Source organism: Meriones unguiculatus, chromosome 10, assembly GCF_030254825.1.
Source record: "Meriones unguiculatus strain TT.TT164.6M chromosome 10, Bangor_MerUng_6.1, whole genome shotgun sequence".
Taxonomy (NCBI): Eukaryota; Metazoa; Chordata; class Mammalia; order Rodentia; family Muridae; genus Meriones; species Meriones unguiculatus.
Window position 1 is genome coordinate 112,655,290 of NC_083358.1, and position 12,448 is coordinate 112,667,737.

The 12,448-nt window shown below is 43.6% G+C and overlaps 1 protein-coding gene across 4 annotated transcripts in view; it reads left to right on the top strand.

Annotated features, from left to right (window-relative positions):
• The first annotated feature begins 2,668 nt into the window (after nucleotides 1–2,668).
• Nucleotides 2,669–12,448, top strand: part of Pogz (pogo transposable element derived with ZNF domain) — a 41,475-nt gene continuing 31,695 nt past the window's right edge. For all 4 annotated transcript variants that reach the window (XM_021648094.2, XM_021648096.2, XM_021648095.2 and 1 more), the window contains exon 1: nucleotides 2,669–2,802. The gene's annotated coding sequence lies outside the window, so the exon portion shown is untranslated. The remainder of the gene's footprint in view (nucleotides 2,803–12,448) is intronic.

A 12,448-nucleotide genomic window follows, 5' to 3' on the forward strand; every position in this document is an offset into this window, starting at 1 on the left:
GGCTCCCTGTGGCTGGCTGCCTTTGTGCCTACTAGTAACCCCCCTTCCCCCCCAGCCAGAGGAAGCCTTTTTAAAAGCAACAGGTGATATCACTCAGGGGGTTGAAATCCTCCAGTGGTTTTGCTTTCATTAGGAACTAAGCCCTGAACTTTGCTTCATTTTTTTTTTCAGATTTTTGCCCACATGTCGCTTTCACAAGGCTTTTTCCAACAACTCCACATTAACTTCTTTACCATTCCCTACACCAGGATTCCAGCCCTGAATCCTATCCATTGCCAAAGCATTCTCCAAAGCATAGATTTACTTATATATAACACTTGTGGTTTGCATTTCTAGGAAGCAGCTGATGTCCTGGTCACAAAAGCCACTGATCTCTACCTGGTCTTCTTGAGGTACTCGGTCTAAGAATTTAGTCATTCTGATAGGAGGAGGCAAAGGTCACATGAAGAGATTACTTGTAAACATCCTAACCAATAGCCCAGCTGTGGTCCAACCCAATAGTATTGTCTACCAAACATGCGGAAGTTTTTGAGATGACTTGAGTACCAACCAATAAGAGAGAGGAGAACCAGTGAGCTCAGCCAATCACTTCCTGAATCACGGGAGACAGGACTTATCATTTTATATCACTAAATTTTGAGATTCTTTGATATCTACTAATAACCGATGGAAGAGTTTTATTATGTGTACACTCCATCTCTTCCCTGGTAGAGTATAAGTTTCACATGTACAGGGGGTTTTGTTTTTGTTTTTCTATATTTTTATGTTTTAACTAAAAATTCGTCATTGTTTTTGTGATTTTATTTTAAATTCTATGTATGTAGGAGGGAAGTGTGGGGTGCGTGCATGTGGGTGTAGGTGCCTCTCAGGCCAGAAGAGGGCACTAGGTGTGTTGGAAAGACCACAGTTACCAGGTTTATTCATTGTAGAAACCAAGTGTTAAGTGATGATGCCCAAATGTCCCAGGACTGACCAAATTACTATGGACATTTCCTCTACTACAGGAACTACCTGAGCTTCGGAGTGTTGTTTTCTTTTGTTTCCAAAGCCTGGCCTGAAAGGTCCCATATGCGAGGGTGATCGTAAACTTTTTATCACCTGATTGTAAGCATGCACTGCCATGCCCAGCGCCCTTTGAGGTATTGCCCTGGTGTGCTGGAGTGGCACTTGGCATTTTCGAGCAGAAGGATGGGGTGCTGGGAACTGAGCTCTGATCTAGAAGAGTGAAAACAGCTCTTATCCACTGAAGCATCTCTCCAGCCCCAGGGGCTTTGCTTTATTACTGTATTCCTAGCACCAGGAACAGTGCCTGGACCATGAAGAATAGGCAATAAATATTGAATGAAATAATGGTACATCAATAGTACATGTTACAATATGCAGAGTGATCCTTCACTGGCTGAAAGTGACTGGTAGTTTGGAGAATATATACAAAGGAGTAAATATGGCTTTGGATCTACCTATCCCTGCACCAAGTACCTTTGTTTGGAATTTGGTTTGGAGCAAGTACCAATGTATGGCTTAAAGATCATTCTCAAATACCCAAGAAAAGTATTTAAATTTTATCATCGCAGGACACAATAAAGGACAACACTTCTTAGCTACCAGAAGTTAGTTTTTTTGTGTGGAAAGTGGTAGATAATCTTGAATGGATTAATCAACTTATTTGACCCAATCCAACAGGGTCATGGAATCTATGGTTTCTGAGACTGGGGCTATCTGTTGAGTCTATTCGCTACGGTTTCAAAGAAGTTCCCACCAGAATAACCTTCATATTCAACCACACGGGCTTTCTCCTCAGACTCCAGAAGAGCTTAATGGCGAAACTTGTTTTAAAAGTGTTTCATTATTTTAGGTGTGGTGACAAATCCCTTTTAGGCCCAGCACCTGGGAAGCAGAGGCAGGTGGATTCTCTGAGTTCGGGGTCTACATGGCATGTTCCAGGACAGGCAGAGCTCTGTAAAAAGACCCCGCCTCAAAAACAACTACAACAATAAAAACAAAACAAATAAAAAACCAGAACTTAGACAAGGCCACTTAGACAAGGCTACTTGGACAAGGGTGTCTTAAAGAGTATGATCTTGTTCTTAGTTGCAACGACAGTTGTTGGTGCCATTGGGACTCACCATCTTGATTGTGGCATGAAGTTCTTCTCTTGCATTGGGAATCAACCTTGAGTGGAAAGTAGGGAAAGTCCAAATTCGTCTGGAAAGTCTAAGAAAGTAAACTGGGAAGTATTTTCTTTGGGAGTGCCATTTTTCTCAGCAATATCTGGGTACTGTTTGTGAAGCTAATTATTCTTTTTTCCATGAAATCTTTTTCTTTCTTTATTTATTTGCAGGCCCAGACAAACTTGACTGGAAAAGAAGCCCGGACAGTTAGGATGAGCGATGACGTAGCACACGATCCAGCCAATTGAAAGGGCACGATAAGGGGAAGGCGGAAGTGACGAGAGGTATTCCTCCGCAGGGCGAGAGGGTCGGTGGGGGGAGTCGGCGTCTCTCTCCCCCGCGCCAGCTCCCGTACACGGAGCCGCATTCCTTGGCCCCCCCACCCCCTCCCTCGGGGCCCCCCCCGCCCCCCTCGGGAAAAAAAAAATCCACCCCAATCACTCGAACCTGAGGGAGGCTTCCTTTCACCCTCGGGGAGAGGAGCCCTCCACGGTTCCCTCTCCTCCGTCTCCCCCCGAGCCCCCGTCCCCTCCCCTGCTCCCACCCCCTACTCCCGGCGCCGGGTGCGAGGTCCCTTTAAGGCGACGGCGCCTTCCTCGGGTCAGACTACCGGCGGCGACGACCACGGGAGGTGAGTGAGCGAGCGAGCCCCGGCGCTCCCCACCCCCTTCTCCCGGGGGTTCCGTTATCTTTTCGCTGGGCGAGGCGTGCCGAGGCGAGACAATGAGAGGGGGATGGGGCGCGCGGGAGGGGGGGCGCGGGGGAGGGGCGGGGCGCGCGCCCGCGGCCCCCCGAGTGTGGCGGCGCGGCCCCCGGGCAGCGGCGGGCGGGCGGGCGGGCGCGCGCCGGAGGGCGGGTGCGCGTGGAGGGCGCGCGCCGCGGGCCGCCCCCGTCCCCCCCGGCGCCGCGCGCGCGCCCGCCCGCCCGCGCCCCACAGCCCCGTGCCCCGCGCCGCCGCCGTCCGCTCGGGCGCCGGACGCGAGCGTCTCGGCGGAGTGGGCGGCGCGGGGGGGCGCGCGGGGCCGCAGCCGCGCGGCGGCCGAGCCCGGGCTTCCCGCCGCCCCCGCGCGTGGAGGCGTGAGCGCCGGGTTTGAGCGGGAGGAGGGACGCGAGGGATGGTGGCTCCGCCGGTCCCCTGGGTTATGTAATCCCGCCCCGTCGGCGAGGACATCCCAAGCCTCTGCGGCTGGTTGGCGAAGTCTCCTCCCTCCGCTCCCAAATTTATGCGAGGATGGCGCCGTGATTTACAAAATGGCATGGGGCAGAATCTATTTTCTGGTGATTATGTCCTGCCGCTCTAGACGCCATGTTTAGCCCGAGGACTATTTTCTTTAGGTTTTCCAGCACCTACTGAAAAGGAGTAATGTCATCGAGCCACCTGCGCTCCCTGGTTTCTGCCCGTGGCTTTCCTCTCTCCGGTTGTCGAATTCTTGCAAACTGTCAATAACACGGCAGGCTTGTGGTCTCACTTAAGCCTTCAGAAAAAGCGCTGAGAGTCTTTTGGCCTTTTCGTTCTCTAGGAGGAAAGGAGGTCTAATAGTAGTATCTTACAACGGTGCAGAGGAAAGCCCTTTTCTTCACACTTCTGTTCACATCCCTTTGTAGCACAAAACGCCACAAAAATGAGGTTTTAAAGGAATTTCCCCGGATGAAGGGGAAAGGGAGGAGGAGGGCTGCCTTTGCTTTTGGACAGTGATTTCACAGACCCCTTTCTTGTTTTGGAAGTAGGAGATTGGGCGATGACTTATTCATCATAGTTCTTAACTTTAGAGTGCATTAAAAAAATGACATTTTGGAGACAATATTAAACGTAAAGTTTAGGGAATTTGTGCTTAATGGTTTCTGGGTGGGGTGGAGTGGAGGGCTAGTATCTCTACAATGGACAACCTTCAACTAAAATAATTGGTACGTTAAAAATTCTTGGTTCTGTGCAAAGGTGATCAAAATATAATGTTAAAGCAATTATATTGAGCCAGGTGGTGTGGCGGCACACAACTTTAATTCCAGCACCCTGGAGGCAGAGACAGGCAGATCTTTGAGTTCTAGGCCAGTCTTGTCTACACAGTGAGTTCCAGGACAGTGGAGGCTACACAGAGAAACACTGACTCGAAAAACAGAACAATTAGATTGTCCCCTTGATTTCTGTTCTTTTTCCTGTATTGGTGGGGTATGTCAAACTGAAAAAAAAAAAAAAAAAAATAGAACCGGGGTGTAAGAGCTGCCACCCACATCTTGAATGGAGGGTATAATCCAGGAGAGTAGAATCCACATTGTGGTTAGCTGATCCTCGGGGACATCCCTCAGACTATAACTCTTCAGGATTTTTAATTTGCTTCAGCACTTTAAATTTGCTTCTGTGACTTTTGTACTGGTGATCCAAAGTGAAGTTAGGTAAAAGCAAGGTGTTTTCACCCAGTTCTGATGTGCTTACTTGAGAATATTCTTGATGGAATATGGTCAGCTTATCATAAAACCATTACTGTTATTAAACTTCAGCTTTAGAGTATATCTTTAATTTTTAAGAATTTAATAAAAGTGAAAGGCATGTACCAAACATTTATATTGTCTGTGGAGTTTGTTTTTTTTTTATGATTTATGTATTTCATGTAAATTAGTGTCTGTCTGCATGTACACCTGCATGCCAAAAGACGGCATTGGGACCCAATATAGATGGTTGTGAGCCACCATGTGGTTGCTGGGAACTGGATTCAGGACCTCTGGAAGAGCAGCCAGTGCTCTTAATCACTGAGCCATCTCTTCAGCCCCTATAGAGGCATTTTAAAAGTTTTTCATTAGCATATATTAATTACTTGACTTTTGTTTCATTATGACACTTTCATACATGTATATAATCTGTTTTCATCATATTGAGACCACATTACTGTTCCTCAAGCTCCCTCCTATTTTCATATCTTGGCCCTGGGGGTGGTTGACCTGGTGAGTTTAATTAGTGTTGCTTACTAGAATGTGGGCAGCTCACCAAGAAGAAAATGTCTCTTCTTACATTAGCAACCATTAGTTGACTATAGATCCTTTCATGATTGCACGTTGGACAGTCCTGCACAGGTTTGTGCAGGCAGTCATAGCAGCTGTGAGCTCAAGAGTCCATGTCAGTGCTCCACAGCACATAGAGAATGTCCATGCAGAGCTGAGCATTCTGCAGCCTGTTATGCTCAGCACTTCGGCCAGTGATGAGTTTGTGTATAAAGAAATCCATGATGAAACACACTGCAGAAAGGTGCTTCTCCAGCCAAAGCAGACAGCAGCACTGTGGCCATAAACATACATGTTGAGAAGGTCGTGTGATGGACATATAATGTCCATTTATCAAAATAACAGCTGAAGCTTCCCCACTAGAATCTATGACCTTCTCAGCTTTTGATGAAGTTTAAAGTATGAGATATAAATTTACTCCTGTGGATAGGTCCTCAGATTCAATCAGAAAGTGGTTGAGTAGCCTCTCCAGCCCCTTGTTACATAGAAATTCATTTTTAACAGAAAGAATAACTGACAGAGTAGATTTGATACTTCAGTGTTCCTTCTTGAAAAATAAATGGAGTTAGTTTTGTCAGTACTAGGAAAACAATGACATTTGTTTCTAGAGATAAAATTACAGGCAAATAGGATTATAAAAACTTAACAGTTTGAGTTTTAACATACTCCCAGGACTTGACAAACTTTAAAAAATAGCACTAGTTAATAACTGACTATATTTAAAAATAGTTGGCTGTGATGGTGCATGCTGGTAATCCCAGTGGAAGGGAGGCTGAGGGCAGGATTGACTTGAGTTCAAGGGTATCCTGGAGAGAGCCTCAAAAGGGAGTAGAGGTGGGAAAGGAGAGATTGAAAGGTTACATGGTGCATGAAATCTTAAAAAAAAAAAAAATCTTAAAAAAATCTTAAAAAATCTTAAAAAAAAAATCTTAAATGCCATTTGGCAGGTGGCATAACTGTTTTCCAGATAATCAATGCCAGGTATAAGAAAATACAAGGCTAGGGGCTGGAGCAAAGGCTCAGCAGTTGAATGTTGGTACTGAAATCCTGAGGACCACAGCTCAGATCCTAGCTCAGCTCATTTAACAAGCTGGGCAACCTGTATATACCTGTAACCCCAGCTTTGCTGGCAGTGGAGACAGAAGTATCTATGGGGCTTGGTGGCTTCCACCTTAGCTAAGATGGGAGAGTGACAGAAGATGCCTGGCACATTGATCTGACCCCTGCATGCATGCAGAAGCTCATGTATGTGCTCATACATACATACACAAGCAGAACTTTTTTTAAATGCAGAAGTAAAAAGAATCTACCAAAATACAAGTTACATCAGTGAGCAGAAAACAAATTGTAGTGCTTTGCATTGAAATGAAGACCCAGCACATGCTGGGCAAATGCTCTGTCATGGATGGAAGGATTGATGGGTGAACTTCATCGTGAAATACAGCCTATACAGTGCATAAGAGTCATGTTACCAGTACAATTATTGTCGTGAAATGCAGAAACCAGCTAGTGTGCCAGGATGTTAATAGGATTAACGGAAGACAGTGTATCGCACAGTATGTCTTTGGTGACCTATGGAATCTACCCAGGATTCCTTTCATTTCTTTCTTTCTTTCTTTTTTTCCTTTAATTTTTATTTTGTTTCTTTGAGACAGGGTTTTTCTGTATAGCCCTGGCTGTCCTAGACTTGCTTTGTAGACCAGGCTGGCCTCAAACTCCCAGAGATCCTTCTGCCTCTGCCTCCTCGTGCTGGGATTGTACCACCACCTGGCTCTAGGGTTCGTTTCTTAAACAACCCTCCCCCCATTTCTGATTTTTTTATTATTATTTTTTTTAGTGTCTGAGAAATGTGTGTATATATAAGCCCTAATAATTGCTTGTAGGAAAACTTCGAAAATTCAATCAAAATTGCTACTAGCCAAAACTATGTTGCTAGGCTCCTATAGCACACCTTCCTCCTCCCCCACTTTTTTCTTTGTGAGACAGGGTTTCTCTATGTAGCCCTGGCTAGTCTAGAACTTGATTTTTAGACAAGGCTAGTCTGGAACTCACAGAGATCCATCTGCCTGTGCCGCTGGAGTGCTGGGATTAAGGGCTTGTACTACTATACCCAGACCCACTCCAGTCTTTAAAGAGTCCGTGTATGTAGAAGAGGTTAAAGAATGCAGTGAGCACTTACCATGACCTATGTGTGACCTAGACAACAGTGCTTGTTAATATTTTAGCCTGTGCCAAATATGAAAAGATTGACAGATGCTATAAAAAGGCCAGAATATCTGTTAAATCATATTAAAGTCACATTTTTGACATTTCTACTTATTAGTTTCAATTATTTATATATTTGCCAAGAGTAAGTATTTTATCCTCTGTAACAATTATACTATTGCATAATAAAATTAAGAAAAATCCTGAATGTCTTCCAATGTGTAGTCCATATTAAAATAGTCTGGTTGTTCCCCAGATTTCTTTTTAAAGACATATTATTTTTTATTTGTGCATGTGGGTGTGCCACGTGTTTGAGTGCCCTCCAAGCCCTGAAGAATGGGGTTGAATCCTCTGGAGCTGGAATTGGAGGTGGTTGTGAACTGGAAATGAAGTACACACATCTGGAAGAGCAGCTTGAGTGTCGCTGCTGAGCCATCTCTCCAGCCCGTCTGTTCCTTGAGGAAAGCAGGGTCCCCTGCAGCCTGGGCATGCCCTAACTGTGTATTTGCTTTGGACTTGTGATTCCCCTGCCTCTGATTTGCAGTGGCTAGGATTAGAGGCCTTTGCTGTCACTTGGTTCCAAAATGCCTTTCAGAGCCTTTTGATGAACCAAGACCTAGCAAAGGTTTATATGTTTCATTTGCTTTTGTATTTGCAATTTCTTCTAATGTGGTTCCTTCCCCACTGTTATATATTTGTGACATTGACATTTTCAAAGGGACCATCTTAGTGTTTTCTAGAATGTCCACTACTTTGTGTTTCTGGTTGTTTTCCTATGGAATGTCCATCTCATTTCCTTGTAGTAGGAGAGGAATGGAGGGAGATAAGAAGGGAAAAGGAAAAGACAAAGCTAGGGTGTATACAAGCATTTTTTGTTGTTAATATTTATTATGTATACAGTGTTCTGCCTGCATGTGTGCTTGCAGGCCAGAAGAGGGCACCAGATCTCATTATAGATGGTTGTGAGCCACCATGTGGTTGCTCGGAACTGAACTCAGGACCTTTTGAAGAGCAGACAGTGCTCTTAACTGCTGAGCCATCTCTCCAGCCCCAAGCCTCATTTTTTAATTGAGATTTTGATTCTTATTATTTTGAATTATGTGTATATGTATTTATATGGTGTGGTTGTGTGCATGTGAGTGCAGGCGTCCATGGAGGCGAAAGACATGTGATTGCTTTGGAGCTGGAGTTACGGGAAGTTGTAAAAGCTGGGAACTGGATTTGGCTCCTCTACAAAACCAATGTTTGCTCTTAACACTGAGCTCTCTTCCCAGCCATTTTTGTTAGGAATGGTTTTAAAGCTTTTTATTACATTTTATTCTTCTGTGTTCAGTATGTTTGGAGGTCAGAGCACAACTTGGAAGAAGTTGATTCTCATCTTCCACCATGTCGGTCCAGAGGATTGAACTCAGGTCTTCAGAGTTAGTGGCAGGCACCCTTACTCACTTAAGCCATCTCACTGGCTTAGAAGTAGTTTTATTTGATATCTTTGTGGTGATCTGACAAATCCTGCTGGTTAAAAAAAAGATATTTTCCACAATGTTGTTCTATAACTTCTGCATGTGTACCACGTTTCATGAGTACCCGCATAAATAAATACTAATAATAAAAAATAAAAATAAAAACTGGGCTGGAGATGGCTCAGCAGGCGCACTGGCTGCTCTTCCCGAGGACCTGGTTTTGATTGCTAGCACTGACATGGTGGCTCACAACCATCTGTAAACCCTAGTTCCAGAGGGTCTGGTGCCCTCTTCTGGCCTCCGTTGGTAACCAGGCAGAACACCCCTACACAAATTAAAAAAGAATTTTTAAAAAGGATTTATTTATTATGTATACAATGTTCTGTCTGCATATATAAAAAGAAAAAAATAACAAGAAACACGAAATGTTTTTAAATGTGTTTTTAAGATTTTTTATGTATATAGGTGTTCTGCCTCCATGTCAGATGGGCACCACATGCATGCCTACTACCCTCAAAAACCAGAAGAGGGCTTCGGACTCCCCAAGGTACAAGTTCCATGTGGGTGCTGGGAATTGAACCAGGATCTTTTTCAAGAGCAATAAGTGCTCTTAACCACTGAGCCAACTCACCAGCCCAATCGTGAAATATTTTTAAAATAATTATTTTTAATGGCCTTAAAATTACTTATATTAAGAGTGTGGGGGAATAAATTGTAATTAATAAAAATTAAAAGAAAAAAAAGAGTGTGGGGAGGCTCCCTTTTCTGTGGGGAGAGGGAGAGGAAAGAAGGAGAAAGGGGTACTGGGACGTGTGGAGGGAGGAGCCACCTTTGGGATGTAGAGTAAATAAACTGAATATTTAAAAAAAAAAGTGTGTATGTGGGGTAGCCTTGATTTCATTATATTGTCCTTAAGTTTTCTTAACTATAGATTATGCCAATAGGGAAAATGGTCTAAGTAGCTTACTGGGGGAGGGGAAGGAAAGGGAATACATGGTATAAAAAAGCAAGCAAGCTGGGGAAGTAGATCCCTGGAAGCTGGGAGGCTGAAAGAGACAAGAAGATCCCTGGGGCCCAAAGCCAGCCAGTCCAGCTTAATTGTTGATCTCCAGGCCACCGAGAGACCCGTCCATACATAGCGCACACACTAAATAAGAATGAGGACGATTACTGAGTAATGCGGTTGCTGATCAGAAGGGGGCATTTCGAAGATTTTCAGGAGATTTTTTTAAAGGTTCTGTAATACATATTGTGGATATAGAATTTTTCTTTGAGATGACATAGCAAAATTGAGCACAGGTAACTAGTACTAGCGGGTTAGTTTATTTTCAAAATGAGCACAGAGGCCACTAGTAGCATCTAGGTTATGGTCTTGAATTTTGCCTCTCACCAATATTGTTCCTTGGAGAAATGGCTGGTTCTTGGTTGAGGGCAGGAAATGTGTGAGATGAGCCTGGAATATCTTGTCAGAAATCAAGGATTTGTATCCTACATCGCTGAAGGACTCTGGAGTCAATGGAAGACATTCTCACTGATCAGAATAGGGCATTGAGTATTATAGGATGAGCTGCATGAGTCAGGACATTAAATACATTTGGTTTTTGGTGTAAGGACAGCTTATTGAGCAAGAACAAGCCTATTGGTCAATTTAAGGAAGCTAGTAAAACAACCCATTTTGATATAAAAAAGTTGTACCTCTTGGCCCAAGCCTGTTATTTTCGCTTACTAGGGAGGCTGATGCAGGCGGCTTACAGGTTCAAGGACTTCCTGAGTGGCTCTAGGGCAGCCGGATCAACTTAAACCCTGTCCCAACTATGTTCCCTCTATGCGCTGCCCATAAAGGATGATGTAGAAAGGTTTCAAATGTAAGTGGATAAATTTGTACTTTCTGTCTCTCAAGGCTTTTTTGTTTGTTTGTTTTTGTTTTTGTTTTTTAATAATAGGGTTTCTCTGTGTAGCCCTGGCTATCCTGGAACTTGCTCTGCAGACCAGGCTGGCCTTGAACTCAGAGATCTGCCTGCCTCTACCTCCCGAGTGCTGGGATTAAAGGCATTTGCCGCCACCTCCTGACAGTGCTGGTACTTTTTCATTGCTGCATACTTGATAATACTTTCTTTTTAAAGAAGATACAGTGCCAGGTGCAGTGGTCCAGACCTTTACTCCAGCACTCCTGGTGTAGTCAGGTGCACTTCTGTGAGCCTAAGGCTAGCTTGGTTGGTCTAGTGGAGTGGGGTCTAGGGCTGCATAATGAGGCCCTGTCTTAAACAAGCAAACAAAAACCAAAGAAAATCAGACACAATGGAAAATCAGATACAATGCTTATTTTTTTTTCTTGAGTATCTTCATCAAATACAGCACTTTCTCATCACTGAAGTTTTTTTGGGGGGTGCATTTATTTACAAGTTTGTGTATGTGCATAGGTGTGAAGAACAACCCTTGCTGTCTTACTATAGGTGCTACTATCTTGCCTTAAAAAAAAAAAAGATTTGCCTGTGTGGGTGTATGCACATAAGTGCAGGTGCCCACTAAAGGAAGAGGTGTTGGATCTCCTGGAGTTACAGTTGGTTGTGAGCCACCTGACGTGGGTACTGGAAACTGACCTTGAATGCCCCAATGAGAGCATTCTGCACTCTTAAAACACTGACCATCTCACCAGCCCCATCTACCTTGTATTTTTTGACAAGGTTCATCATTGGTTTAGGACTCTCACGTGAGAGGCTAGGTTCACAGGCCCCATAGCCCCCAGAACCCTCTTGTTTCCTGCTCCCCACTGCTGACTTCAACTTAGTTATCACCCAAGCCCTGAAGAAAAACTGGAATGCTACAAGAAGGATGTTAATTTTAAAATTCAACCAAGTATTTCACGTTGATGCCTCCTGTAGCCTCTATTTTCACCCCAAACTATTTGCATGCTCAAGTAAAAGGATTTGGTCACATTCTGAGATATAGTTTAGGTCAGAATCAAGTTTTTGTTTGAAAATCTTCTGAAAATATATTTTATGTTAAGTATAAAATATGTTCTCAGCAGTCAGGTGCTAACTGAACAGCCTTATTGATCAATTCTGTGTTTCTTCTACATGAAAGAAAGAAAACTGTTTTTTGATAACTTGAATTTTCTTTACATTTTGAATATTTTAATTGTGTTGGCTACTTGGCAGTACTTACAAGTAAGGGGAAAAGTTATTTTTCTTACTTGTTTCAAACTATTTAAAACGTAAAAATCTTGCTTTCCCATTTGTTTTTTTTAGTTTTAGAGTTAGCCTTTTTCATGGAAGGAACAACATAATTTAATCATCTGGAAAATTGTGTCATTTAAATTTATTATTTCACAAAACCAAAAATCATTTATCTCAGTTATTTAGAATATCTTAAGAGGTGGAGTTGTAGTCTGGCCCAGTGGTGCAGTCTGTAATCCTAGTGTTTGGAGGTTGAAGCAAGAGGATTGCAGATTTGAGGCCAGCCCTGAGCTACAAGCAAGATCTTGTCTGGATTAGAGGAATTGATGAGGGAGATTATGAATACTTGATATAAAGGATCATCACAGTCTGTTTTCAGATAGCTGTTTATTTAGAAGAGAGCTGTCTGTATCGTGGCATGTGTGCGGGGTGGTTGTTTTCA